This window comes from Narcine bancroftii, chromosome 6, assembly GCF_036971445.1.
Source record: "Narcine bancroftii isolate sNarBan1 chromosome 6, sNarBan1.hap1, whole genome shotgun sequence".
Taxonomy (NCBI): domain Eukaryota; kingdom Metazoa; phylum Chordata; class Chondrichthyes; order Torpediniformes; family Narcinidae; genus Narcine; species Narcine bancroftii.
In genome coordinates this window covers 204,961,702-204,989,618 of record NC_091474.1, presented here as the reverse complement: position 1 = coordinate 204,989,618, position 27,917 = coordinate 204,961,702, and the positions used below count along the sequence as shown (strand labels likewise).

General features: G+C 39.7%; 1 protein-coding gene across 7 annotated transcripts in view; it reads left to right on the top strand.

The window, feature by feature from the left end:
• The window catches only part of tbpl1 (TBP-like 1), a 194,536-nt gene that overhangs the window by 74,001 nt on the left and 92,618 nt on the right, over nt 1-27,917 (top strand). For 2 of the 7 annotated variants that reach the window (XM_069887292.1, XM_069887296.1), the window contains exon 1: nt 27,015-27,321. The exons of the other annotated variants lie outside the window; for them this stretch is intronic. The gene's annotated coding sequence lies outside the window, so the exon portion shown is untranslated. Of the gene's footprint in view, nt 1-27,014; nt 27,322-27,917 lie in introns of those variants that run through there. 7 annotated transcript variants of the gene reach the window in all.

The window sequence follows — 27,917 nt, the reverse complement described above, 5'->3', positions numbered from 1 at the left end:
TTGCAGAACATGGGCATTTGTTCACTGCAGGGCTGACATAAAAAGTTTGAATTAGATGCCTCTCTCTTTTCTTTCTTTTTAAAATATTTTTATTGATTTTAGTAAAGAACTTATAAATAAAAATGGTGCAATTCAATAAGATAGTATGGACAGTTACACAAACTAAATAAGATATTCCATATATCACTAACATACATGGATGGTAAATCATATCCATAATTCATATTCTAAATGGTATATACCATTTTTAGAAAAAAAACTCTAATAAAATACAAAAAGGAAAGAAAATAGTAAAGGAGAAAAACTCAAACCCCTTACTTAACCGCGTTGCCAGATGCTATTTCTGACTAGTATGACAAGAAAAACAAAGGTAGAAAAAAATTAATATAGGAATGTGGAAAAGATACAAGTCGGACAATTTAAAGCAAGATAAGTAAGTAGTAAATGACCCCATAACTTCTGGAATTTTATATCTGAATTATTAATTGAATAATGAATCTTTTTCATATTCAGACAAGACATGATGTCAAACAACCACTAATCATGACTAGATGGGGCACTTGATTTAAGTAAAATCACATCCCTCACCAAAAGAAACACAAAAGAAATGGTGTATCTCTGAACCAAAGATAAAGAAGATTCATTCTCTCCCATTTTACCAAAGAGGGCCACCAAAGGATTTGGTGTTAAATCTATAATGAATTTTTTTGATAAAGTATGGAAAATCTCACTCCCGTATTTTGCTGGACTAGGACAAGTCCAGAACATGTGAATTAATGATGCTTCTCCACTCTTACACCTGTCACACCAGGAAGTCATATCGGAATAAAAGCGAGACAATTGAGCCTTAGCCAAATGTGCTCTTTGTACCACTTGGAATTGTAATAGACAATGTTGACCACACAATAAAGAGCTATTAAGAAATGTGTCCCAATCCACATCAGATATAGTCAAATTTATATCCTTTTCCCAAGCATTTTTGATTTTAACTAACAAAGTCTGATTTAAACATAACAATTTCTTATAAATAAAAATGTTACGAGCCCAAAAGACCCCAAAACCCAGCAGCAATGGACATTCACCAAGACAAATAGTTACTTAATCAAAAGTTGTTTTTAATTATCTTTAAACGTGAAAACAGAATCAAACTTTAACTTATCTCTAAACTTAACTAACCCAAATTATCCCCCTTCTAATTCTAAGCGCATGTGTATGTAATGTGTGTGTAAGTTAAAGAAGAAAAGTTCTTTAGTTCACAGTTCAATCTCACTTCTTCTTCCAAGTTCTTTGGATGCAGGCAATTCTTAAAATGTGCACAGAATTTAACATGTATGAAGTTCACCAGGCTTTGGCACTCGGAAGGTAAATGTTTACCACTCAGGAAGGTTCTTGTAGGGTTTGCAGAGAGAGATTTGTTGTTCCAGAATTTCCACAACTGAGGTACCACCATTAGTCACCTCAAGGTCTCGCTGAAGAAACTTGCCTCATCAGGGTTCTCCAGATGGTAACCTCTTTCTTTCAGGCTACCACAGAGTTCCAAAAGAAATACCACTTCCAGCCATCCACTGCTCTGGAGCTTTCTGTTTCAACAAGCTTCCTGGCTTGCACTGTTCAGCTGCTTTCAGTGTCACACATACACTAGCTGAGAGAGCTTGTGGAACTTGTCTCTCTCTCTCTCTCTCTCTCTCTTTTTCTCCAACTGCCAACTGCCAAAAAGCCATGTGACTCTCTCACTTGCAAAAAACCCCACCTTCTTCAGCAAACAACAGGAGTTCTCCTCTCTTGGTCATGCTGTTGTCTGAGATAAACAAAACCCTGCACACTGTAGGTACATTTCATGACATAATTTCAATTAGCACCTTCTTGTGAAATGTGCATAAAATTCTCCATAGTTTTTGCAATGTTCCTGAATATGAATTCTTCAGTCTTTCAAATAAGATCTGTTTTAAAATGTGTGTATGTATGTAACCCACTCATCTTACCAAATTCCTCCCAATATTTATCCATTACAATAGATACTAAACCATTACAAGAAGGTATTAAGCTAAAAAAAACTCATCTACAAAATTTGATTCAGAGTATCTTGGGAAATTAGAAACTTGTGATTCAAGAAAATTCCAGACTTGAAAACATCTAAAGAATTGAGATTTGGGCAAGTTAAATTTAGCAGTAATCTGTTCAAATGATGCAAAATATCCATCAATGAACAGATCCTTAAAACTTTGCATTCTCTCTCCATACCATCTCTGAAAAATGTCATCATGTAAAGAGGGCTGAAAGAAGGCCTCTCCCTCTCCAGAGAGATCTCTCCGACATGCAGACAGTGAGTTGAACGCTGAGATGAAAAGACATTGATGTGGAAAGATGACTTGTATCTGAATACTTTGCTCCAAATTTCAGTCATATCTCTTCAGAATAGAGCAAGATGCAAATAGTGTTGATATCTAATAAAGGAAACCTGAGAATTAACAGAAACTAGTTCTATCGAATGAAACAATGTACTTTGTCAAAAGGATTAATTTCTTAGACCCAGGAACTATCAATGAAGGGATCAAGATCAAGATTCTTTTATTGGCATGCATACAGAATACACAGTATTACCTGTATTTGCCCAGTAAAAGGGCACCAGCATGTAGCCCAGAACCCCATCAAGATGAGAAGAGATGCAAAGGAGAGTCCTTTCAGAGACATCAAATGTCTATGACTCTTTCCATAACCTCTGATGCCACCACCTCCTCCTGCACTTCCATGACCTCTGTAACCATTTGGCTTCCTGTCCATTCCATCAATGAGCCAGAGGAGCTGTCAGCACCTGAGGCCCTTTGGGAGCCCTACTTAATCATCAGAATATTCATGAATCCCAGTCCTAATACTTGGTTCCTACAAACCATGTTAGGGAGAGTAAAGTGGTTGAGGGGGATTCCATAACTAAGATTAGGAATTTTATTGTTATATTGTTATTCTATTATTGTTCTATTATCCAGCATTAAAGTGAGGCATGCCTTGAACTAAATTGAAAGAATTATGGAAAATGAAGAGGAGAATCAAGTCCCAGTTAAGACCACAAAGCTAGAAAAAAAAGGCAAGGTTACATCTGGATATTGTCAGTTGCTTGGAGCTGGATTAAATGTTAAATGGTTTTATAATCTCTGGATTATTCTGAACAGAATAAGTGGAAAAATATTGAATGGTCTGGAGAAAGATAAGTGCCTTGGAGTGTCAGCACATAATTTTAGGCTTACTTACATACAGCATGGAAACAGGCCCTTTTAACCCATGAACCCCTGTTTCCTAATTAGACTGAATTAACCTACAACCCCCATACGTTTTTGAAGGATGGGAGGAAACAAGCATATGGAGGAAGCCCACATAGATAAAGGTAGAATATACAAACTCCTTACAAACAGTGTGGAATTCGAACCCAGGTCGCTGGAGCTGTAACAGAGTTGCGCTAACCGCTACACTAACCATGCTGCCCAAATACTTATTGCTACCAGTAAGGCTGTCAAAAAGGTAATATTGGGTGCTTTCCTGCATGATGAAGACTGAGAAGATACTCAGAGATCAAAGAAACATTAGAAGGATGGAGGTAGTGATGGCTAACATAGTTTAATTCTGAAAGGGGAAAGTGAGAATAGAAGCCAGTGATGCAACAGAATTTCCAGTGATGGTGGCATACAGCACAAGTCAAGGCATCGCTTGGATACTGCACATAGTTTTGGCCATCACATGGAATGGAAGATGTGAATGCATGGAGAAATCACAGAGGAAATTTACAAAGCTATTAACAGGATGATAAAATTGTAGCAAAGAGGTAGGATTGAATAAGCAAAGGAAAATGAGAAGTCTTAGAGGAGACAATTGAAGAAGTGAGAAAGAATAAATAGGAAGAACCTCTTGGCAAATTTTTCAATTGGTAGAAGGATTAGGAGGGAGATGTGATAAGTTTTTGGTTGGGGAACTCACTAATTGAAAGGGTAGCAGAGACAGAAAACCTCCTCACACTGAAGTAGTACTTGAAGGCCATGACATTCAGGGATATGGATCGAGCGCTGGAAGATGAAATTAGGTTTGGTACATATTTTTTCCCAGGCACAGGCATGGAGATCCTCCATTCAGTGTTGTCATTTTCTATGATTCTATAATTTCTAAGAATGAAGGCTATTTACAAATATGGGTTTTCAATACCTTAAAAAAGGGTTATTGTGAAGAGAGACATGAACATGTGTCTGAGAAAATGAGAAAAAAGGATTCACTTTATGGAACACTGGTAGTTGTATTGCGATAAAATTAGTAATATGGAAATAGGCCTGATCTGAACAAAGCAGGGATGAGGATTCTGCTAAGAAAGGTAAATAGGGTGGATTATTGGACTTCAAACTGCAAGGTAGAGGTCAGGTAGAGAGCAGTATCATTAACAGTTTTAAAATAAGTAAAAGGAAAGAGCATTAAATAATTGTGTAAAATAGTGCATTAGGCATTAATACCAAGTACAAAAGGATAAAATTACAGAAATTAAAGTATCAGGAACCCTAATTTATTGACTGGAGATCATGAGTTTAAAACTTATCAATTAATCATGAATAATTTTTAAAAAGTGTATTAATAATTGTCATTATGAAACCATTGGATTGCTGTGTACCTCTGCCTCTCTTACCACGTCTGTGACTTCAAATTCACCAAAGCATTTAACTCTCAAATGACCAAGAAATCCACTTAGTTGAGCATCAATTGGGGATGTACAAGAACCGCTGACCAGAATGACCACAGTCGAGAGTTCTTTTGATTCCGGACATTGTGAGTTGAGAATAGATTGGAAGCTCTTCAAAAAAACAGAGAGGGAAGAAACTGCAAGGGGCTGCAGTGGTGGCAACAGTGCTATATAGCAAATTAGAGAATGAATGCAACAATGTAGAGAAATGAACTGTTTGAATGTGGGACTAAGGGTGGAAAAAGACTTTTCCCCATATTTTCTAGTTCATATATTTATTATGAATAAAGTTTATTTTTGGAAAAAAGATTGCTGATCTTGCCAGCGATGCCCATATCCTTGGATAAATAAATAAATTTTGGATATCCTCACAAACTGAATCAGTGACATCAAAGTGAATGTCAATGAGATAAGCATAATGATTAAAGTAATGGAATAAAAGAGTGATAAATACCAAGAACCAGATGGTTTCTATTTCCAATGTTCCAATGCTTTTAAGAGCTACTTTTCCATAAAGATGTGTATCAAGCTTTCCATTTCTTTAGAATTAATACAGTAAAACCCTTGGTATCCAGCACCTATGGGGTGGGTAGATGCCAGATAAGTGAATTTTCCAGTTGCTTGAAATTGCGTGCTGTGTGGATTGGTGAACTGACTGATAAGGCGTGTCAATTTTAAACTTTAGTATTTTTTACCTATTTACTTTATCCAATTTTTTTTGCCGGTTGCTTAAGGCCACTGGTTCCAGATAACAAGGATTTTACTGTATATGCTTTTGCTTGAAACCTAGAAAATCGGGTTTGTTTACATGTGTCATGCTTGCATATTTGGTGCACATGGAAATTTTTCAGAATGGAATGTTGAATAAATGTGATTTCCCTGACAAACATCATGAACCTTTCCATCATTTAGAGAACCTTTTCCACTTGTGGACTTCCCATGGAGTTGCATTGAGCAGATGAAAATGTTCCAGTTCCCACTAAATTGGTCCAAACTCCATGGATAATTTGATAGATTTATTTAACTTTATACAATAAAGTAAATGTTACTGTTGAAATGTAGATTTAGGGATTTTTAACATTTGTGAGCTACTACATACAATGAATGGGTAACATCTCATTAAATGAATAGAAAATGTCTACTGTTAATTAAGATAGATTTTTTTTTAATTCTGCAAATCAAAGTGAAATAATTAAACATATGTTTACAAGTCCAGGGTTGTCATCAGATTCAGGAACCAAGTCAGCCAGTTCCCCATCACTGGGCTCCAAATGAAATCCATTCGGAGACTTGCTGTGATTCCTGTGCATTGTGCCTCAGATCCTGAACCATGTCAGATTTGATGCGGGTTCTGAAACCCCAGAGACTAAATTTATCCTTGATAGTTCCATCCAAGGCCTTTTCTCACTATCTCGATTATTAGTCTTACTACTTTCATTAACAGTAGTTTATCTCTTCTCATCTTCAAAAAGTATGTTGTTTTTTATTGAATAAGATAAATTCATCAATTCTTCATTATTCATTATTGAAATTAGAATTATATTACATAAATCAGAACATGATGCAAATACAAAAATGTGCTGAAAACAGCATCACTAGGATCAATTATAATTATGGCTTTTAGCAGATTGGTGACATAACATTATGCAAACTTTGCCATGCTTTCTCGTCAACTGTGGATGACGATGAAGAGGTAGTGAAGGCAGACTGAAAACACCAGAGGGTAACAGCCTACCCAGTTTCATAAACGCATTGTAAAGCTGAAGCAGAAGTAGCCAAACACATCCTCCAATCATGGCCTGAAATTATGCTTTCTGGTTGCAATGGGAAGATGTGGCTAGCACTTAGGGAATGCATGGTGTAAGGTGTAGGTGAGGAACCTCTTCTATTAAAAATAAAACATGAATTCATGGGGTGCTTTCTGATGTTTTTATTCACTAGAGATACCGAATAAATAGATGTCATAGATAGATGTATTTAAGAGCAAGGATTCAAGGAGCAAGTGAGTTCTTTCAGTTCTTGTCGTGAGACTAAATTTTGTGTAGTCAGATGCAGGTGACTTTTTGGAGATTTAAGGTGACTTTTTGCAGATTTAAGGTGTCAGTCTATACAACTAAATCACTATCAATCCTTTTATGGATGTTCGCTACTTTAATACAGGGGAAGAAACCATCACTATGGTAGCAAGGAGACTAAAATTTTGTATGCCAATTCAGCTAAATTCTACAGCATTGCAACAGCAGATTTGGAAAAAAAGAGGATTTACAATGTTAATAATACCCCTACCCACCCCACCTCCTTATTTCTTAACAATTCTACCTATGTGCAAATTGGAGGACAACCCTCTGTATTCCATCTGGTGGGCACTCTCCAACCAAAAGGTTTTAACATCATCTTCTCCAATTTCCATTAAACTGGGTGGAATTATATTATCATTAAACAACCTGTATAATGGTCCAACATGGAACAGAAGATGAAAAGCTGAGCCAAATTTATGACAAGCAGAAGTGGTCAATTCTGATACAGACAGAAGAGAAAGAGTGGATAACCAAAAGTTAACGAGCCCAGACAAAATATGTTGTTACTCAAGCTTGTGTTGAGCCTTATTATAACAATGAAGGAGACCAAAGACGTAAAGGTCAGAGTGGGATTGGATGGTGAATTAAAGTGCCAGGCAACAGAAGGTCAGGAAGACTACTGCGAATGAACACAGGTGCTCTGCAAAGAGGAGGCTGCATTGTAAATACTGAACATTGCACACTAGAGAGAAACATTAAAATTTGCAGGTGCAGTGAATATAGTAAAAATACACTGCTAGTGAAACTCAGGAGGTCACCATATTACTTTATCTTCTTTCTTCTTCTTTGGCTTGGCTTCGCGGACGAAGATTTATGGAGGGAGGTAAATGTCCACGTCAGCTGCAGGCTTGTTTGTGGCTGACAAGTCCGATGCGGGACAGGCAGACACGGTTGCAGCGGTTGCAGGGGAAAATTGGTTGGTTGGGGTTGGGTGTTGGGTTTTTCCTCCTTTGCCTTTTGTCAGTGAGGTGGGCTCTGCGGTCTTCTTCAAAGGAGGTTGCTGCCCGCCAAACTGTGAGGCGCCAAGATGCACGGTTTGAGGCGATATCAGCCCACTGGTGGTGGTCAATGTGGCAGGCACCAAGAGATTTCTTTAGGCAGTCCTTGTACCTTTTCTTTGGTGCACCTCTGTCACGGTGGCCAGTGGAGAGCTCGCCATATAACACGATTTTGGGAAGGCGATGGTCCTCCATTCTGGAGACGTGACCCATCCAGCGCAGCTGGATCTTCAGCAGCGTGGACTCGATGCTGTCGACCTCTGCCATCTCGAGTACTTCGACGTTAGGGATGAAAGCGCTCCAATGGATGTTGAGGATGGAGCGGAGACAACGCTGGTGGAAGCGTTCTAGGAGCCGTAGGTGGTGCCGGTAGAGGACCCATGATTCGGAGCCGAACAGGAGTGTGGGTATGACAACGGCTCTGTATATGCTTATCTTTGTGAGGTTTTTCAGTTGGTTGTTTTTCCAGACTCTTTTGTGTAGTCTTCCAAAGGCGTTATTTGCCTTGGCAAGTCTGTTGTCTATCTCATTGTTGATCCTTGCATCTAATGAAATGGTGCAGCCGAGATAGGTAAACTGGTTGACCGTTTTGAGTTTTGTGTGCCCGATGGAGATGTGGGGGGGCTGGTAGTCATGGTGGGGAGCTGGCTGATGGAGGACCTCAGTTTTCTTCAGGCTGACTTCCAGGCCAAACATTTTGGCAGTTTCCGCAAAGCAGGACGTCAAGCGCTGAAGAGCTGGCTCTGAATGTGCAACTAAAGCGGCATCGTCTGCAAGAGTAGTTCACGGACAAGTTTCTCTTGTGTCTTGGTGTGAGCTTGCAGGTGCCTCAGATTGAAGCAGGAAAGGGCTTTGGCAAATACTAGAGCGCATCGGATGTCCCCCAAAGTTCCTCAACATGATTATCCAACTGCACGAAAACCAACAAGGTCGGGTCAGATACAGCAATGAGCTCTCTGAACCCTTCTCCATTAACAATGGCGTGAAGCAAGGCTGTGTTCTCGCACCAACCCTCTTTTCAATCTTCTTCAGCATGATGCTGAACCAAGCCATGAAAGACCCCAACAATGAAGACGCTGTTTACATTCGGTACCGCACGGATGGCAGTCTCTTCAATATTACTTTATATAGCAAAGATAAAGATACCTAACCAATGATTGGACCTGAGCCCTTCATCAGGGAATGAGCAAAATGCAGGCAAGCACCTGAATAAAATAGTGAGGGGAAGGGGCACAAGCCCACAGGCAAGAAGCAAAAGGTAGATAAGGGAGGAAGGGGACAAGAGAAAACAAGAGAAGGAGTGGAGAGCTGGAGGAAAGGAGACAGATGGATAGGGAAGAAATGGAGAATGGGAAGTTATGCAGCAGAAACCAGGGAAGTCAATGTTAATACCATCCAGATGGAGAGCGCCCAGATGGAATATTAGGTGTTGGTCCTCCAATTTATGGGTGGCCCTGGTTTGTCAGTGCATGAGGCCATCGATAGACTTGATGGCATGGGAATGGGGCACAGAATTGAAATGGTTGGCCATTGGGAGATCCTTGTCATTGATGTGGACAAAGCGATGGTGCTCAGAGAAGTAATTTCACAGTCTGCTTCCAGTCTCTCTGATATAGAGAAACCCACAACAGGAGCATTGGATGCAATAGTAGATGTCTCCAGGAGATTCACAAGTGAAGTTTTTCTTTTCTTGGAAGGACTGTGGTGAGGGAAGAAGTATGGGAGCAAGTGTGACACTTCCTGTAGTCACAGGGAAAAGTGCCAAGGGGCCGAGTAGTGGGACAAGATGACTGGACAAGAGAGTCACAGAGGAAATTGCCCCTTTGGAAAGTGGAGAGGGGAGGAGAAAGGAAGACGTGTCATGCTATAGATGACAGATGTAGTGCACTAGATTGAATGAAGTACAAGTGAATGAAGAAGACCCTTTAATTCTAAAATTACTATTGACATCATTCATATTCCTTCATTGACATGGCTACATATGTAGGTCGTTATTTATCATAAAAAATAGCATAAATACCTTTAAGCATTCTTTCTACAACTAAAATTGGCTGACTGCTTAACATAAGGGACATACAGATCATTAGACATCTACAAAAAGTGAATCAGGGATTGAATGTCCTACTCTTAAACATAGGTTCAAATATACTCAACAAAAATCAATAAAATTATTTAACCAGGGACTAACATTTCATTCACATGTCCTCATTTTAAGTTGTCTGACTTGTTGAATGACTCCTGTGTTTTTGATTTTTGCCTTATTATGAGATGTCTGTGCTTGTCTGCTCCATTGCTTCATTTCTCCAAATTAAATGCCGAGATTCTGCAGCTAGTGTCAGAGCAGGCTGGGTCAGCTTTTGATCTCATATGTAATACCAAAAGAAAAAAAACATGAATCATATATAACCATATAACAATTACAGAACAGAAACAGGCCAGTTTGGCCCTTCTAGTCCCACCTGGACCTGCACTTAGCCCATGAACTTCCATGAATAAAATGGCCTAATTTTTAACATGGTCCTCAGAAAATCAAATGCCTAGAATTTCAAAGAATGATTTCAGGCTTAAGTGATTTTGTGTTTAAATTAGTTGGATGTGCCTCAGTATTGATGGTAACTGAATCTATAAATGCCCAGTCTATATTTGGATTAAAGCCTTTTATTGGTATTTTGTTTTCTAAGAAACTTACAAAATCTCTAAGCTTATCAGTTACTTAAATTATTACCATATAAAAGCTTTCCAAGGGAGGTTGACTTTGACTGTTGAGTTGGTGAATTATTCTCACAATGTGTTAATATTCAAGTAGTTTAAAATTAATTTACCTTCTCTTTCGACTCTGAAACTTTCCTTGCTCACTGATGCCACCTCTTGGCCATGATTAGGAATTTCCTTTTATTCTGTTTTTAGACCGATTGAATATGACTTCAGATTCAGATTTAAATTTCAAATTTATTGTCAGAGTACATACATGACATTATATACAACCTGAGATTCTTTCTCCTGTGCAATTGGTAGTGCAAGAAAAAAACTGTACAGAATGTACACATGCAAACAAATAAAGAAATGTGAACAAACTGTACAATAAAGAGAGCTAAAAAAAATGTAAGAGTCCTTACATGAGTTCCTGTTTGAGATTATTGTTGAGGAGTCTGATGTTGGAGGGGTACCAGCTCTTCCTGAAGCTGATGGTGTGAGTCTTGTGGCACCTATACCTCTTTCCTGACGGTAGCAGCGAGAACATAGCATGTGCAGGGTGGTGCGGATCTTTGATGATTTCTGCTGCTCTCCAAAGGCGGCATTCCCTGTTGATATTCTCAATGATGCGGAGTGTTTTGCCATGTCATGGGCTGTGTCCTCTACTTTTGCAGGGATTTTCGCTCTGGGGTATTGGTGGCCCCATACCAGACATTGATGCAGCCGGTCAGCACTTTCCACCAGAGATCTGTAGAAATTTGCCAGGGTTTCTGATGTCATAGGCACATAGGAAGTAGGAACAGGAGTAGGCCAAAAATGGCCCATCGAGCCTGCTCCGCCATTCAATAAGATCGTGGCTGATCTAATTTATGACCTAATTCCACCTACCTGCCTTCTCCCCATATCCCCTAATTCCTCTATCATGTAAAAATGTATCTAACCGAATTTTAAATATGTCTAATGAAGCAGCCTCAACCACTTCCCTGGATAGAGAATTCCAAACATTCACTACTCTCTAGGAAAAACTATTTTTCCTCATCTCTGTCCTAAATCTACTCCCCTGAATCTTGAGACTGTGTCCTCTCGTTTTAGTTTCCCCGGCCAGCTCAAAAAACCTTCCTACATCTATCCTATCCATACCCTTCATAATTCTATATGTTTCTATAAGATCTCCTCTCCTTCTTCTGAACTCAAGCGAATACAATCCAAGACGATTTAATCTTTCATCATAAGTCAACCCCTTCATCCCAGGTAAACCTCCTCTGGACCATCTCCAAAGCCAGTATATCCTTCCTCAAATATGGAGACCAGAACTGGACACAGTACTCCAGGTGCGGTCTCACCAGTACCTTATGCAGTTGCAACATTACCTCCCTACTCCTGAATTCAATTCCTCTAGCGATGAAGGCCAACATTCCATTTGCCTTCTTAATAACCTGCTGCACCTGCAACCTAACTTTTTGCGATTCATGCACAAGCACTCCCAAGTCCCTCTGCACAACATTTTTTCACCCTTTAAATAATATTCAGCTCTTTTATTTTTCTTGCCAAAGTGGATAACCTCACACTTACTAACATTGTACTCCATCTGCCAGACCTTTGCCCACTCATCCAGCTTAACTATATCCCTCTGCAGACTCTCCACATCTTCATTACAATTTGCTCTTCCACTCAATTTGGTGTCATCCGCAAACTTGGCTACACCACATTTTGTCCTCTCCTCCAAGTCATCAATGTAAATGATGAACAGTTGTGGGCCTAACACTGACCCCTGTGGCACCCCACTTACCACTCTCTGCCAACCTGAAAAACTCCCATTTATCCCGACTCTCTGCCTCCTGTCAGACAACCAATTTTCAATCCAGGCCAATATACTTCCCCGGACTCCACTTTCTTGTAACTTACTGATAAGTCTCTTGTGCGGCACTTTATCAAACACTTTCTGGAAATCCAAATATACAACATCAACCTGTTCCCCTCTATCCCCCGCACCCATTATATCCTCAAAGAATCCTAACAAGTTTGTCAAACAAGATCTTCCCTTTCTAAAACCATGCTGCGTCTGCCTGATTGAACCCTTACGTTCCAAAAGTTTAACTATTTCATCTTATTGACGGCTTCAAGCATCTTTCCAACTACAGACGTCAAGCTAATTGGCCGATAATTTCCAGTCTTCTGCCTACATCCCTTCTTAAAAGTGGCGTGACATTTGCTGTCTTCCAGTCTGCCGGGACCTGCCCAGAATTCAAGGAATTTTGGTATATGACCACCAATGCATCAACTATAACTTCTACCATTTCCTTCAGAACCCTTAGATGCATATCATCAGGACCAGGTGATTTGTCTGGCTTTAGTCCCATTAGTTTCTCCATCACTACTTCCTTTGTAACAACTATTTTATCAAGGCCCTCCCCACCATTCGCATCCTTAACTCTGCACTTGGGCATGCTGGTCGTGTCTTCCACTGTGAAGGCTGACACAAAATATTTTTGTTTAATACCTCGGCCATTTCCTCATTTTTTGCTACCAGTTTTCCTTTCTCATCCTCCAAGGGTCCTATGTTAACTCTGGCCACCCTCTTCCGTTTTATATATTTATAAATTTTTTTGCTTTCTGTTTTTATATTTTATGCCAATTTACTTTCATAATCCTTTTTCCATTTCTTATTACTCACTTTGTAACCCTTTGTTGTTTCTTAAAGTTTTCCCAATCTTCCAGTTTCCCACTGCTCTTTGCAGCTTTGTACACCTGCGCCTTCAATTTTATACTGTCCTTTATTTCCTATGTTAACCACGGTTGATTTTTTCCCTCCCTTGTTGCCTTTTTTCCTGACCAGAATATATTTTTGTTGAGCATTACAAAATATTTCTTTGAAAATCTTCCACTGTTCCTCAACTGTTTCATCAATTAGCCTGTGCTCCCAGTCCACTCTGCCCAATTCCTCCCTCATCCTATGGTAGTCACCCCTGTTTAAGTATAATATATTAGTTGTAGATCTAACTATTTCTCCTTCCATCTGAATGAGAAATTCAATCACTGTGCAATGCAGCAGATAGCACAACAATATAAGTATATTATCACAATAAAACAAAACTGCAGGGTATAGTATTAAATACCATTATGAAATATTTTGAGTGTCTGGTGATGGAACACATCAAAGCACACTTCCCAGAAATGATGGACCCATTTCAATTCACTGTTCCACAGACAATGCTATAGCCTTGTCACTTCCTCCATCCTGACCCACGTGGAGAATGATGTCTCATACGCCAGGTTGCTGTTCATCAACTTCAGCTCGGCGTTTAATACGATCATTCCCCAGAGGCTAGTAGATAAGCTGTCCTCACTGGGACTCAACACCCCTCTCTGTAATTGGCTTCTGGACTTCCTAATGGAAGTCTACTTGGGTCAGTCACAAAACTTTGAGCACCGTCATATCGCTTCAATCGTCAGGAAGGTAGAACAGTGGTTGCACATTGGCAAGGGTACCGGCCACCATCATGTCAACCTGCTCCAGGAGGTCTAATGAGAGCAACCTGGCTACCTGCATTACAGTGAGGCATGGTGGCTGCAGGGAAATTGATTGGTGGTCAATTCACAGTACCAAAAGAGTGTTAAGAGAAGATCACTAGAGACTCCCTTCCCACTTCCCCATCCACTTGATCTTTCAGGATCATTGTCTGGCATTATTGAGGGGTCCTTCCACCCCACACATAGCATGTTTGAGAGATACAGTAGTATCAGAGCCAGCTGAGGAATAGCTTCTTCCCAAGGGTGGTGAAAATGCTGAACGACCAAAGGAACTGCTCACACTAACCATCCAAGTGTCTCATATTTATGAAAATATATTATTTGTATAGATGAATACTTGTCCTGCACATGTATTGTTTTTCTGTATGTGTGTCTTCATCTTTAGTGTCCTTAGTAGAAAATTTATGACCAAGATACACTATGACCAAAGTTGAATATCAAACTTCACTTTCCAAAATAAGAGACACAGGCCACATGAGTATTGGAATTTTATTTAAGGTGGCAAATGGAGTCCTCAAGTCAAAGTTTTGATGTCTGGATCAATATGAAGGACGCACCATTAGTGCTTTTTGCATCATGCATAACTTAGCAAATGAGTGGACACAGGCTTTGCCCACTGATAAAGAAAAAGAGAAAAAGGAGGAACAAGAAAAGGCTTGATAAGTAGGAAAAGAATGGAGGAAATGACATCAAAAGGTCCCTGGTAGATGTAATCTAAGGAATTGTCACCTCTATTTAGAAGCCTAAACAGCATCAATGAGGTACAGATATTGACTAAACAATTCAACTTGGTATCCACATGTCACCTTCAGGTGACACGAGTTCCATGACTAACTACATTCAAGAACCTCAATTTCATCAAGAACAAATCAGCGAGGTTGATTGGCATCTCCTTCATCACCATTTCCATTTCTTCCCTCCTCCTGTCACTGTCGTTGGGATTGTGAGAGAAGAATGGTTTGTGTGAAAGTGGAATAGATCAGCCAATTTCTATCTTGAGTTCTCCAACAATCACCAGCACTCATCCTTATTCAAGTTCAAGTTTATTGATTATCCAGTTGTACCAGTACAACAGCATGAAAGATTATGGGGAGAAGGCTATGCAGTGGGGCTGAGTGGGAAAATGGTGCTGGCTTTATTACCCCTGTTTCTCTTTCCCAAGAGGAGTAGCTGAAAGATGCTGTGTGGTAAGGGTCCTCAGGTGATGCAGTCTGGCAGGATGCTCTTGATAAACTTCCTGTAGAAAGTTGATGGAATGATGGTCAGTAGCCTTGCCTGCCTCAGCGTTCTAAGCAAGTGAAGTCGTGTTTGCACCTTTCTGACATTGAGATATGTGACAGGATAGGTCACTTGTGAAGCAGAACCCAAGGAACTTGGCACCGTCTACTCTCTCCAACACCGAGTTATTAATGTGTAGTGGATGGTAGACATCCCTAAAGTCCACAATCACTTCCTTTGCTTGTCTACATTGAGACTCACACTTATTCTCACACCATTTCATGAGATCTTTCACCTCTTCTCTGAAGTGTGACTCATTGTTGTTGCTGATGAGGCCGACTACTGTTGTGTCATGTACACACTTGATGACTCTATTGGAGTTGGATCTGGTGTTGCAGTCATTGGTCAGTAGTGTGAACAGGAGTGGCCTGAGATCCACTAGTGCTGAACATGATGGTTTGATGTTCTGCTGCCACCCCCATTGTCCCATTAACACCAACCTGCAGCATCTGCCTCCCCATTGTCCTATTAACACCAACCTGCTGCATCTGCTACCCCATTGTCCCATTAACACCAACCTGCAGCATCTGCCACTCATTGTCCCATTAACACCAACCTGCAGCATCTGCACCAAATTAGGGTTCTCCTACAAAAGAGGAACATGTGTTAACTGAATGTTCTGCAATATGTCTGGGTGATGGGGTTTACTTTGGCAGTGAGTGGAAAATGCAAAGTGTTAGTATCACTCATGGAATTGTGGTAAGTGTGTGGTAGTATGATGGCACATGGTTGTTATGTTGGAGATCCGATTGATAAGAGATCTCTGAGATAGGTAAGCAATGGAACATACTGTACGTGAAGCTAGTGGTCTGGTTTTAGTGTGTGATTGCATTTGTGTCCTGCCCACGTATTTATTTTTTTAACTTTATTTAGTATTTTTTCAATAAAAATAAACAAACTTTTACAGAATAAGTAGTCTAATAATAAAACAGTAAAACAAACCCACCCCTCCCCCCTCCCACAACTGATCCCTAAAGGGAAGCATTAAAAATAAACAAACACATTCAGTAATTTATTATATTACTAAATTTATATTCTTCATATATGGTGCCCACATCTTAACAAAAAAAATCATAATTATTATGTAAATTATATGTTATTTTCTCCATAGATACACAACTTCGTTATTATGCCATCGAACAACATTTAGCTCCACTTCATCTTTCCAAAACATAGCAATACATTTACTATTTTTAAACTTTATTTATTCGTTCAAAAAACAAATAGTACATAACATATACAACAATTAACCATAAACATAAATGTTATTTTTTATATATAGAAAAAAAGGAAAAAAAGAAAAGAAAAGAACCCCCCCCCTTCAGCCAACTCTCCTAACGAGAGCCATAAAGAAAGAAAAAAAATATTAAAGAAAAATTAAACATACATATTAAGATGTAATCAATATAAATTGAAATGTAAATATTCTGAGTATAACAACCACTTATTAATAAAAAAACTATAATTATCACATGAAACATATGTATTTTTTCCATTATTAAACAATATTTCATCTCATTATGCCATATATTAATATCAATCATATTTGTATCTTTCCACGTACTAGCAATACATTTTTTCGCTACAGATAAAGCTAAATATACAAAAGCAAGTTGAAACTTATCTAATCCCAAACCTTTCAGAGGTTGCAAACTACTGTTTGCAGTACTATAAAAATACTGTCGGATCTAAAAGTATTTTAATCTTATACAGGTATTCTAAAAACAATTGAATTTTCTTCCAAAAAGATTGTATATGTTTACATGACCAAACAGCATAAAAAAAGTTCCAACATTATTACCACATCTAAAACACAAATCTGATTCATGAAAACCATACTTTTTTAATTTTTCAGGTGTTAAGTATAATTGAAGTAAAAAATTATAGTTAATCATTGCACAACGTGCCTTTATCAATCTAGTTACACTATCATAACAGATATCTAACCAATCATCCTCAGAAAAAATAAAACCAGTATCAGCTTCCCATTTACTTTTAGATCTATCCCAACCCTTTTTATCCATACCATCCTGTAATATTTGATACATAGATGAAATATAACCCTTCTCTGGTACCTTCTTAAGAAAAATCTCAAATTTAGTCATTTCAGGTAAAATCATATCTCTACCAAATGTACGTTTTACCAAAGATCGAATTTGATAATAGAGAAACAAAGAGTTCTTATCAATACCAAAACTGTCCCTCATCTGATTAAAAGATAAAAATTTACCCTCTTTAAAACAATCTCCCAAATTTTTCACAGCTTTAAATCTCCAATGCAATAAACTTCGATTATGTATTGAAAAAGAAATAAGTTGATTATTATACAATGGAGTCAAAGCCGATAATTCACCCCTAGAGCCTATCATTTTATTTTTCTTTATCCATAACTTCATTAGAAGCTTTAGTATAGGCACATTATATTGCTGTAACAAATTTATATTCCATCTAAACAAAAATTGATGTATTTCAAATTCAGAAATATTTGCCATCTCAATTTTGGCCCAACTAGGAGGCTGTTCCAAATCAATCAATGAACTAATAAATTTAAGTTGGGCTGCTTCATAATAATTTTGAAACTCATATTTCAAAGTTAATTTATTCAAAGCTACTCTTGAAAATTTACCTCTCCATAAAAACTCCCTAACCATTTTATTCAAATCTCGAAAAAAAAATGATCAAGTAAATACAGAATAGATTGAAACAAATATTTATCTTAATTGTATTTATCCTACCCAATAAATTAATAGGTAAATCTTTCCATTTAATCAAATCAGTTTTAATATTTTTTATTAACAGAACATAATTTAATTTATATAAAGATTGATAATTAACATTCAAAATTATACCCAAATATTTAATTCAATCAGTCCATTTCAAATTAATAATATTCTTATAAACTGAATAATCTCCTTCACTTACTGGTAATATTTCACTTTTTTCCCAATTAACTTTATATCCAGAAAGACATCCATAATGTATTAAACACTCCTTCAAGTGCAAAAGTGACTGAGCTGGGTTTGTTAAATACACCAATACATCATCAGCAAATAAATTAATTTTATACTCCTCATCTAAAACTTTCATACCTTGTATCTGTGTATTTTGTCTTATCAGCTGTGCTAAAGGTTCAATCACTAATGCAAACAAAGCTGGTGATAAAGGACAACCTTGATGAGTTGATCGAGTCAATTTAAAAGGTTCCGAAATCAAGCCATTCGTCAATACTCTAGCTACCGGTTTACTACATAAAGCCTTAATCCAACCAATAAAGAAAGGACCAAATTTAAATTTCTCCAGAACTTTAAACAAAAAATTCCACTCAACTCTATCAAATGCTTTTTCCGCATCTAAAGATATCACCATCGGGTGATCTGAAGATTGTCGAAATCTATAGCAATACATTTACGAGCAACTGTCTGGCCACATATTTAGATTTCAGAATTGGTATCAAAATTTATCGTCTTAAGCATGTCCAAAATTTATTGTTTTGCGGCATCACCGTGCAAACATTTATAGAAACCACTTTACGAAATAAATAAAAATAGTGCAAGAAATAAAAATATTGCAAGAAAAAATCAATGTAAGGCAGTGTCTGTGGTTCATTGATCATTCAGGAATCTGATGGCAGTGGGGAAGAAGCTGTCTCCTCGTGCTGCTGAGTGCTCGTCTTCAGGCTCCTGTACCTTTTTCCTGGTGGTAGCAGAGTGAAGAGGGCACGGCCTGGTGATAAAGTTCCTTGAGGATAGAGGTTGCTTTCTTAAGATATGTCTCTTGTGTATGTCCTCGATGGTGTAAAGTCTGGTGCCCATGATGTTGCAGCCGAGTTAACAACCCTCTGGACTTTTTTCTTGTACTGAGGGTTGACACCCTAGTGATGCAACCAGGTAAAACCTGTAAAAGTTTTAGAGTGTCTTCAGTGACTTTTATAATTTTTACCGTAGCGTTAAATAGATTTTTATAATGTGAGGGGAGGAGGAGGAGTTTGAAGGAGGTGCGCAGGCAATCTTTTTCTTTCACAGATACCTGGACTCGACTGCCAGAGGTATTGGTGGAAGCAGCTTTAATAGTGGTTTTTTAACAATGGTTTTTTAGCAGCTATTTTAGTGATTCTTCAGAATAGTGGGATACATATCAGGGAATAGAGAGATGAGCAAGTGGCAGAGATTTAGCTTAATTTGGGCAAAATGTTCAGCTAAGTCATCATGGGCTGAAAGGTTTGTTCTAGTGCTATGCATTTCTATGTGTGTGCCCTGGGTTTATAAGTTCCTGCATGCAATTTAAAACAGTAACCTTTATTTCCTTCATTTTTCTGATTAACTTATTCATCTCACACTTTCTTGGGTTAAATTGTTTTGCCATTTGTTTATTTACTTCATGAGTTTTTGTCCTCTTTATTTCCTTCATTTTTCTGATTAACTTATTCATCTCACACTTTCTTGGGTTAAATTGTTTTGCCATTTCTTTATTTACTTCATGAGTTTTTGTCCTCTTGACATTGGTTTCTATTCTCTTTGACATTTCCACACTTCATGTCATCTGCTAACATAGACATTTAAAGTTTTTCAGATATTAATAAGTCACAACTACAATAGGCTAAAGAGCAACACATGAAGAACTCCAATGCATATTCCTCTGTAATTTGAACATCTACTGCTCTCTGCTTTCTGACCCTCGGCCAATTTTGCCTCCATTCTGCTGCTTACAATTTAATCCCGAGCTTCAATTTAGTAACAAATCTATTTTGTGATAATCAAATTCCTTTAGGAAGCCAATAAAGATAACATCTTCCAGGCCAGCTGCTTTTGTTCATTTAGCAGAGTTCAGTCAAATTAGTCAAGCACAATTTAACAAATCTGTGATGTCATTCATTGGCCCATGCACTGACAAGTGACAATTAATTTTATTTTGGAGTATTGCCTCCAGCATCATCTCCTCCATCAATGTTAGCTTGACTGGTCCAAAGTCACCAGTGGCCTTATCTAAGGTATGGCAGATGCCTGGGTGCCACTTGAAGGGGGACACTACTGAGTAGTTTCTATTAAAGTCAAACAAGCCATCTTCGCATAGTAAAAAAGAATTTTCTTCAGATGTATAATCTATCTTTAATTACCATGGATGGCCATATTGTTAAACCATTTATGTAAATTATTTGGTAAAAATACAGTGCTGGGAGCTACATGACCACATACCTCACAGTACCACTGCTCAATGCCAACTGGCAGTAAGACCATGGCCATGGTGAGGAAGTGACTCACTCATGGAAGGTCTACTCCCCTTCTATCTGTTGTCTTCTCTATTCCCAGTCAGGCCATCAATCCTCATTGGAGCAGGAAAGTGGATTCAACCAGCAGAAAGCACCCGAAAGGATTTGTGTTTATGAAAATGCCAAGAATAGTTGTGAGTGCTTCACACAATGGAAGGAAATTCAGCTGGAAACAGAAGAGTTATTGACGCGGTATTAGATTAAGAAGGAAAAGCAAGAAGTGGCGTGATACCTTGACGAGATTCCTTCACTACATAAAATACCTTGCGACTCAGAACCTGGCTTTGCAAGGATACAAGGAGTAACTTCAGCTAGATGATGAATCCAATGTGGGAAACTTCCTTGTCTAAATCAAACTACTGTCCATTTTTGACCCTGTCACAAAAGAACACCTCACTCATGTGGAAAGTCATCCTGGATCCACGTCTTATCTTTCACTGGGTGTCCAGAACAAATTAATCCTCATGATGGCATCCACTGTTCACCCGAGTTTAGTTTGGATTGCAGAATATTACTAACAAGGCAAGGCAATATCAAGACCTGAAGAGCTTCTTGAATTTATTGTTCAGTATGGAGATTAGAGCATCTTCCCCAATCTTCACATTGTTGTTTAGATAACAAGGTGTGAGAGATAATTCAGCAAATATTTTAGAGCTTCCATGGGTCAAGGCAGACTCTGATCTTCCTCTGTTGGAAAAAAAACTGATTTTATCACATCATAGACCAATTTGCATCAGTGAAAGCAAGGAAGGTGTAGTTATAATTTTCATGTAGTGCCATAATTTGTTAATTAAAAGATTAATGAGCTTGACTTGTATTTTTGAGTTGATATTATGGTAAAGCTATCTAAAAGATGGGTTGTCAATATGCGGGCAGCGGGATAATCATCCCCCTTGTGTTCACTTGTTTCCCCTTTCTGGGGTTCTGTGTCACTCTGAACTGCCACTTTGTGCTGGCCCATGTTTTCATTACACTGTGTCTGTTTCTAGCTTCAGTTGGCCTCCTGTCTTCTCCGGTGGGTTTCTGCATCATTCATTAAAGGGTTTTACAGTGTGTGTGGTGTTAGGGTTAGGGTTATTGGGGGTGTTTCTTGGTAAGCTTGGGTCTGTGTTAGGGTGTCCCTGTAATTTGTCATGAGTGTGCTGGCCCAGGGAGTCTGTTGTGGGGATTGGCGTTGTGGGGCTTCTATTTGGGTTGTCTTTGAAAAGGGTTGAGTCTGGGTAAGGGTTAGGGTTAGGGTGTTAATATGTGGACAGCAGGATCATCATCCACCTTGTATTCACTTGTTTCTCTTTTCTGGGGTTCTGTGTCAGTCTGAGCTGCCACATTACGGTTAGGGTTAGGTTGTAAGATTGGGTCAATGTTAGGGTGTCCCTGTAATTTGTCATAAGTGTGCTGGCCCAGGGAGTCTGTTGTGGGAATTGGTGTTGTTGAGGGGCTTCTATTTGGGTTGTCTTTGAATAGGGTTGAGTCTGGGTAAGGGTGTCTTTATGCTCTCTGGTTGTGTCCTGGCCGAGAGAGTCTACATCAGGCAGTGCCTGTTGGAGTTTGCTGCCAGGCCTTGAAGGCCTTTGTGGGATTGATTTTGGGTTGTTGGGTGTTTAGGATAAGCTGAAGTCTGGTTAAGGTTGCCTCTGTGATTCCTGATTGTGTCCTGGCAGAGTTAGCTGAATGGACTTAAAGCCCATGTGGGATTAACTTTTGGTTATTTGAGTGGTTATCATTGGGTTAAATCTGGGTGAAACTGCCCCTGTGATCTGTGATTGTGTCCTGGACTGGGGAGTCTGCCTTAAGCAGTGTCTGGTGTAGCTTGCTGTAAGGCCTTAGTGTCCTTGTTAGATTAACGTTTGGTTATTTGGGGGTTTTAGGTTAAGGTTAAGTCTTCTGGTTGTGTCCTGACCAAGGGAACCTGCCTTAAGCAGTACCTGGTGGAGTTTGCTGCCACCCCTTGAGGCCCCTGTGAGATTCATTTTGGGATTGCAGAATGTTACTAACAAGGCAAGGCAATATCAAGACCTGAAGAGCTTCTTGAATTTATTGTTCAGTATGGAGATTAGAGCATCTTCCCCAATCTTCACATTGTTATTTAGATAACAAGGTGTGAGAGATAATTCAGCAAATATTTTAGAGCTTCCATGGGTCAAGGCAGACTCTGATCTTCCTCTGCTGGGAAAAAAAACTGATTTTATCACATCATAGACCAATTTGCATCAGTGAAAGCAAGGAAGGTGTAGTTATAATTTTCATGTAGTGCCATAATTTGTTAATTAAAAGATTAATGAGCTTGACTTGTATTTTTGAGTTGATATTATGGTAAAGCTATCTAAAAGATGGGTGTCAGGGTTAGGGTTAGGGTTCAGACAGGGGCACAATTTCAGAGCTTGCTAAAGGCACCATTTTCTGCTCCTCATGAATAAATCACTAAATAAAATTGCAATATCCTCAATTCTCAAGTCCTTCTTCCATATCCATTCAGGATTGGAGGACCATGCTTTGATATTTGATGCTTGAAATCAGTGTTGTATTTCTCTATGATTCTACCAATCTTTTTCCATCATTAATTATCCCAGTAACCAAGGATTCATCTTAACTGAATAGAGTGAATTTACTATTTTGAATATTTGAGTTCTTACATTTTACTTTTCATGATATCCAATTTCTCAACCTTCCCGTATTTGAATCAACAAAACACACTAGTTATTTCATTGATTTTTAAAAATTAATATTGAATTGAAAGTGCTGGTACCTAATTTAAGAAGAATATAGTAAGACCCAATGTCAGATGTTTTAGTGGGTTTCGAGGAAGGGACACTGTCCTGAAAAAATAACTCTTTTCTCTTTCCACTTGTTTGGCTGAATCCTTCCAGTTTTCTTGTCTTTGTTTCCGACACCTACCATGGTGACCATGGAGTCACTATACCTCTCTCTCAGCAACCCTGGAGTCACTGTGCACCTTCTCAGTGACAGGAAACGGTGGTGCTGCCAGAACTGCTGCAGCACTGCCACAGATGCAGACCCGGCCAGAGGGGGAGCGGAGACACAATGCTTCCCCGCAGGGTCCCACCACCCTGTCCTATTGCTGACAGCTCCATATAGGCTGGTAACACCCTATTAAATGAGCAAACGGTACATTATTTAAAGTCCTGCGATCGTGCCTAAGATGGCAGCACCTATGTTCAGCAGCAGCTTCAAGGGGTTGCAGACTCTAGGGGTGCAGCAGACTGGCACTGGGCACCAGTAATGGTGAGAACAAACCCCACCATCCACCCTGTTAAGGAGAAGTAGAAGGCCCTAAGGACGGTGACCATGGTGGCAGACCAGCGAGAGGCTGTGCGGCTGAAGGACACACACAGATGATAAACTGTTGGTAACTTGAAGGCAAGGAATCCACACAGTCTGTCTTCTGCTGGCAAACTGAGGTCAAATAACTCGTACCAAGCTTTGGGCTGCTCATGAGAACCAGGTATCAGAATCGAGATTCAAGAGGGAAAAGAGGCCTTGGGCCCCGAAGGCTTCCTCCTCACGTCAGATGTTTTGGATCTGGGCTCAGGTTGCCAATGGTTTGTTCTGGAGTCTAGTGCGGCTGCAGGAGTGCTGGTGGTGAATTCATGGACCTTCATTGATTTTGGGGAGACTCTCTTTTGCTTCTCTTTCTCTGACTGTAAGGGGGACCAGGCAATGTTGCCTGCTTTATGGCAAACTAAAGGCAATTTTGTGTAATATTACATTTCTGTTTTATTATATAACAATACATAGTATCTGATCTGAGAATCCACCATCTGCAGTTTCACTTGTTTTCCGAGAGATGATGTTACCTGTTTACAGAGAATTGGTTATGCCACTTTACTCACTAATTAATTACCCTAAATGGGATTTAAAGCAGTGATATCATTATAATCACAGTCATAGTTTTACAGAATGTAAATAGACCCTTCAGCCCAACTTGTCCTTGCCAACCAATTAAATCTCCCCAAGCTAGTCCCATTACCTGCATTTGGCCCATATCCCTCTAAACCATTTTTTAAAACCAGTGCATCTGTCTAAATGTCTCTTAAATGTTACAATTTGTCCTTGCCTCTACCACTTGCTCTGACAGCTCATTCAACATACTCACCAAAGTGAAAAAGAAGCCCTTCACAACCCTTTTAAACCTTTCCTCACTCACTTTGTAACTATGCCCACTCTTTTTAGATTTGCATACCTTGGGGGAAAAAGACTTTGACTATTTACCTTATCTATGCCACTCATGATTTTATAAAGGCCCCCCTCCCCTTCCCCCAACCTCCTATACTCCAGGAGACAAGTTGCAGCTGTCCAACCTCTCATAATTCAAGCCTACCAAACCCAATAACACCATGCAAATCTATTCAACACCCCTTTTAAGCTTCATATCTTTCCCATAGCTGGGTGACCAGAACTGCAGAGTGTGGTCTCACCAGCATCTTGTACAGGGTGTCACAATCTGCCTTATATATTGACATCATGCAGCAGCAAAACCCCGAAAATAAATTTAAAATATGCACATAACAGAAAAGAATGCTAAAGTCTTGGAGAAATCACAGAAACCATGTCTTCAGAAAAGATGGGTGAAAATTTAGTAGGCAGGGGCTACTCTTCGTAGAGAAAACTAATATGGGCCAAATGCAGGCAATGGGACTAGCTTGGGGAGACTAATTGGTTGGCAAGGACAAGTTGGGCTGAAGGGTCTATTTACATTCTGTAAAACTATGACTGATTCCCCACTGCTCTCAGATTCCTGAATGATCAATGAACCAAAAAGGTAAAACACAGGATTCTGTTGACACCATGGTTAAGTGAAAATTGATGAAGGGCTCAAGCCTGAAACGTTGATGATGTATCTTTACTTTTGCTCCATAAAAGCACTGTTTGACCTGCTGAGTTTCTCCAGCATTTGTGCTTTTTCAATGAACCAAAGACTTTACCTTACTTTTCGTGCATTACCATTTTTATGTTTTATTATTTTAGTGTTTAAGATGGTTCATAATATGAATGTATGCCACAAAACATCCAATTTCATGACTTGTTCATGACAATAAATTCTGATTCTGAAAAGGGACTGATAGAGGTGCATGAAATTATCAAATTATTTGATGGGATGAAAATGAAGAAAAACTGTTTCCATTCTTAGAAAGAAAGCTTAAACTAGTCACTAGCTGATCAAACAATAAATTGCAGAATAATTTGTTTAATGCTAAGAAGATAAAAACTTGCCAGCTAGAATGATAGTTAACACTGATACATCAAGTGAAGATTTGATACTCAAATGCAGACAGTTTAAATTTTGGAGAAAAAGATTTTAATTTTTTTTATATATGGTACAGTTATGATCTGGGAAACACTCACTACCTATGGGGATGGTGAAAGTCAAAGCTTTGAAATTATTGGATAAATATTTCAGAAAAAGTAGGCCTCTGGGGAAAAGAAACCAGAATGGGTACGAATGAGAGCACTTTGAGTAACTCTGAATTTTTATTTCTGAATTAAGGATAAAGAAAACAGAGATGTAAGTTACTCGAGTTCAGGAAAATAAGGAGAATGGGAGAAAAAGGTCCTGATCGGAAATGCTGACTGTCCAATTGTATTCATGGATGCTGATCACCAGTTGGGTCCGCCAACTTCTCATTGTTTACTTCAGAGAATGATTCTTTCCTGGAAGCCTGCATGAGTCCTAATAACCTCCTGCATCTTTAAAGTACAGGAGCAATGGAGAAATAAATGCTCAAATGGTTTCTTTTTCATAAATGAAGAAGTGGTACATCTTAAGTAATTCAAGTTGTTACTCATACATTGAAAACAAATTCCGGGGTTAAGTTTTTAAAATCTGGTTTAGCCCCAATTAAAAGAATGGCAAATCCTGGAACACTTCGTCTGGTAGTTTCTAGGAAATTGGATTAAAGGGAAAGTTTGATAAATACAAGAGGGAGTGAGGGACAAAAGATGCTATGAGATGATATAGGGTGGGAAGATGCTTTCATGGAACTAATCTTCAATTCCATACACAGTTCTAATCAAGGAATTGCCTAATTTTCATGTAGAATTGTTTTTTTTTAATGAACCATTTGATCCTGTGGGTTTTGAGGTGATTGGTAAGCCAGCACTCGGCCCACAGACGTAGGGCCGAAGAATTTCCCTCGTGTGAGCAACCGTAAGTGGAGTTTGCAAGATGCAGTCCTCCCGTGTTCCCATTGCCTGACAGACTCACCTCCCTCCTATTCCCTTGAAGCAGGGGACAGATTTCCACAGATTTGGGGAAGTGGCATTTTTCATTGAGGTTGTAAACACGTTTCCCCTTCTCATCTTTTTCAGTCACTGATATCCCACTCCATGCTTCTCCAGCCGCGCGCAAACCAGACCCGGACCGGACATCCCGCCCACCCAACGCTCCCATTGGGGGAGCTCCTGAACTGCTCCGTTCCGACTGGTGGGCCGCGCTGTCGGTCAGCGAGCGTCCTCGCGCTTCCGCGTCCGGGCTGTTTGCTCGAAGAGTAAACGAGTCGGAACCGTTAAACGGCCGAGCGGCGATCGCTGACAGCGGGCAACCAAGAGAAGAGCCGGGGCGAGCGGCCACCTCCGCGCGTCCGACCCTCTACCGTCCTCCCCGGGGCTGGCTTGGTCCGGTCCGTCCCGGCCGGTTGCCCGCAGTTTCCCCGCTACTTTGTGGTGGAGCGGCGCTGTGCGCCATCCCGGGCCTGGGCTGAGATCCTCGGGCCGGCCGGACCCGGAGAGTGGCGCCGGGACCTGCAGGTGGGAGTTTGTGCCGGGGCCTCGTGTGCATTGGCTTCTTCCCTCTCCCCGCTGGCACGGAGCTTGGCATCCCCGCTTCTCGGTGAATCGTCCCCGCTGCCCCCTGCGGGGTGGTTACCCGCAGCCATGAGTCCTTGCTCACCTTGGCCTTCACCGTGGCAGTGCATGTTGTAGCTACGCTGACTAGGCCTCTTTGTTGTGGTCCAGCCTTCCATGCAGTACTCCCCCCCTCCCCTCCCGAGTCTCCGCGGTACCTAACATTGCTTGAGATCTTGGGGGGGAATAAAGGAGGGTATTCCTTTCGAGAAACGAATATCTGTCTATAGAACTTGAGGGAAAGGCGTGTTTCTGTTTAATTCATCGGATAATCGAAGAATGGCTCGAGCTGAGCAGTCCTGGCAAGTTTGCCTCGCTTTTACGGTATTTGGGTAATCTGCTGCGTACAAAGTACTAACTAAACCATGCTCGAAAGATTTAAGTCTGTTCCCCTGCTGCACCAAATGACTGTATCTCTTTGGCACTTCAGAAATGCTGGAAATGTCAATTGGAAGATGGGGTTGTTTATTTTTTTTTAAAAAAAGGTATCCCCATCTGCC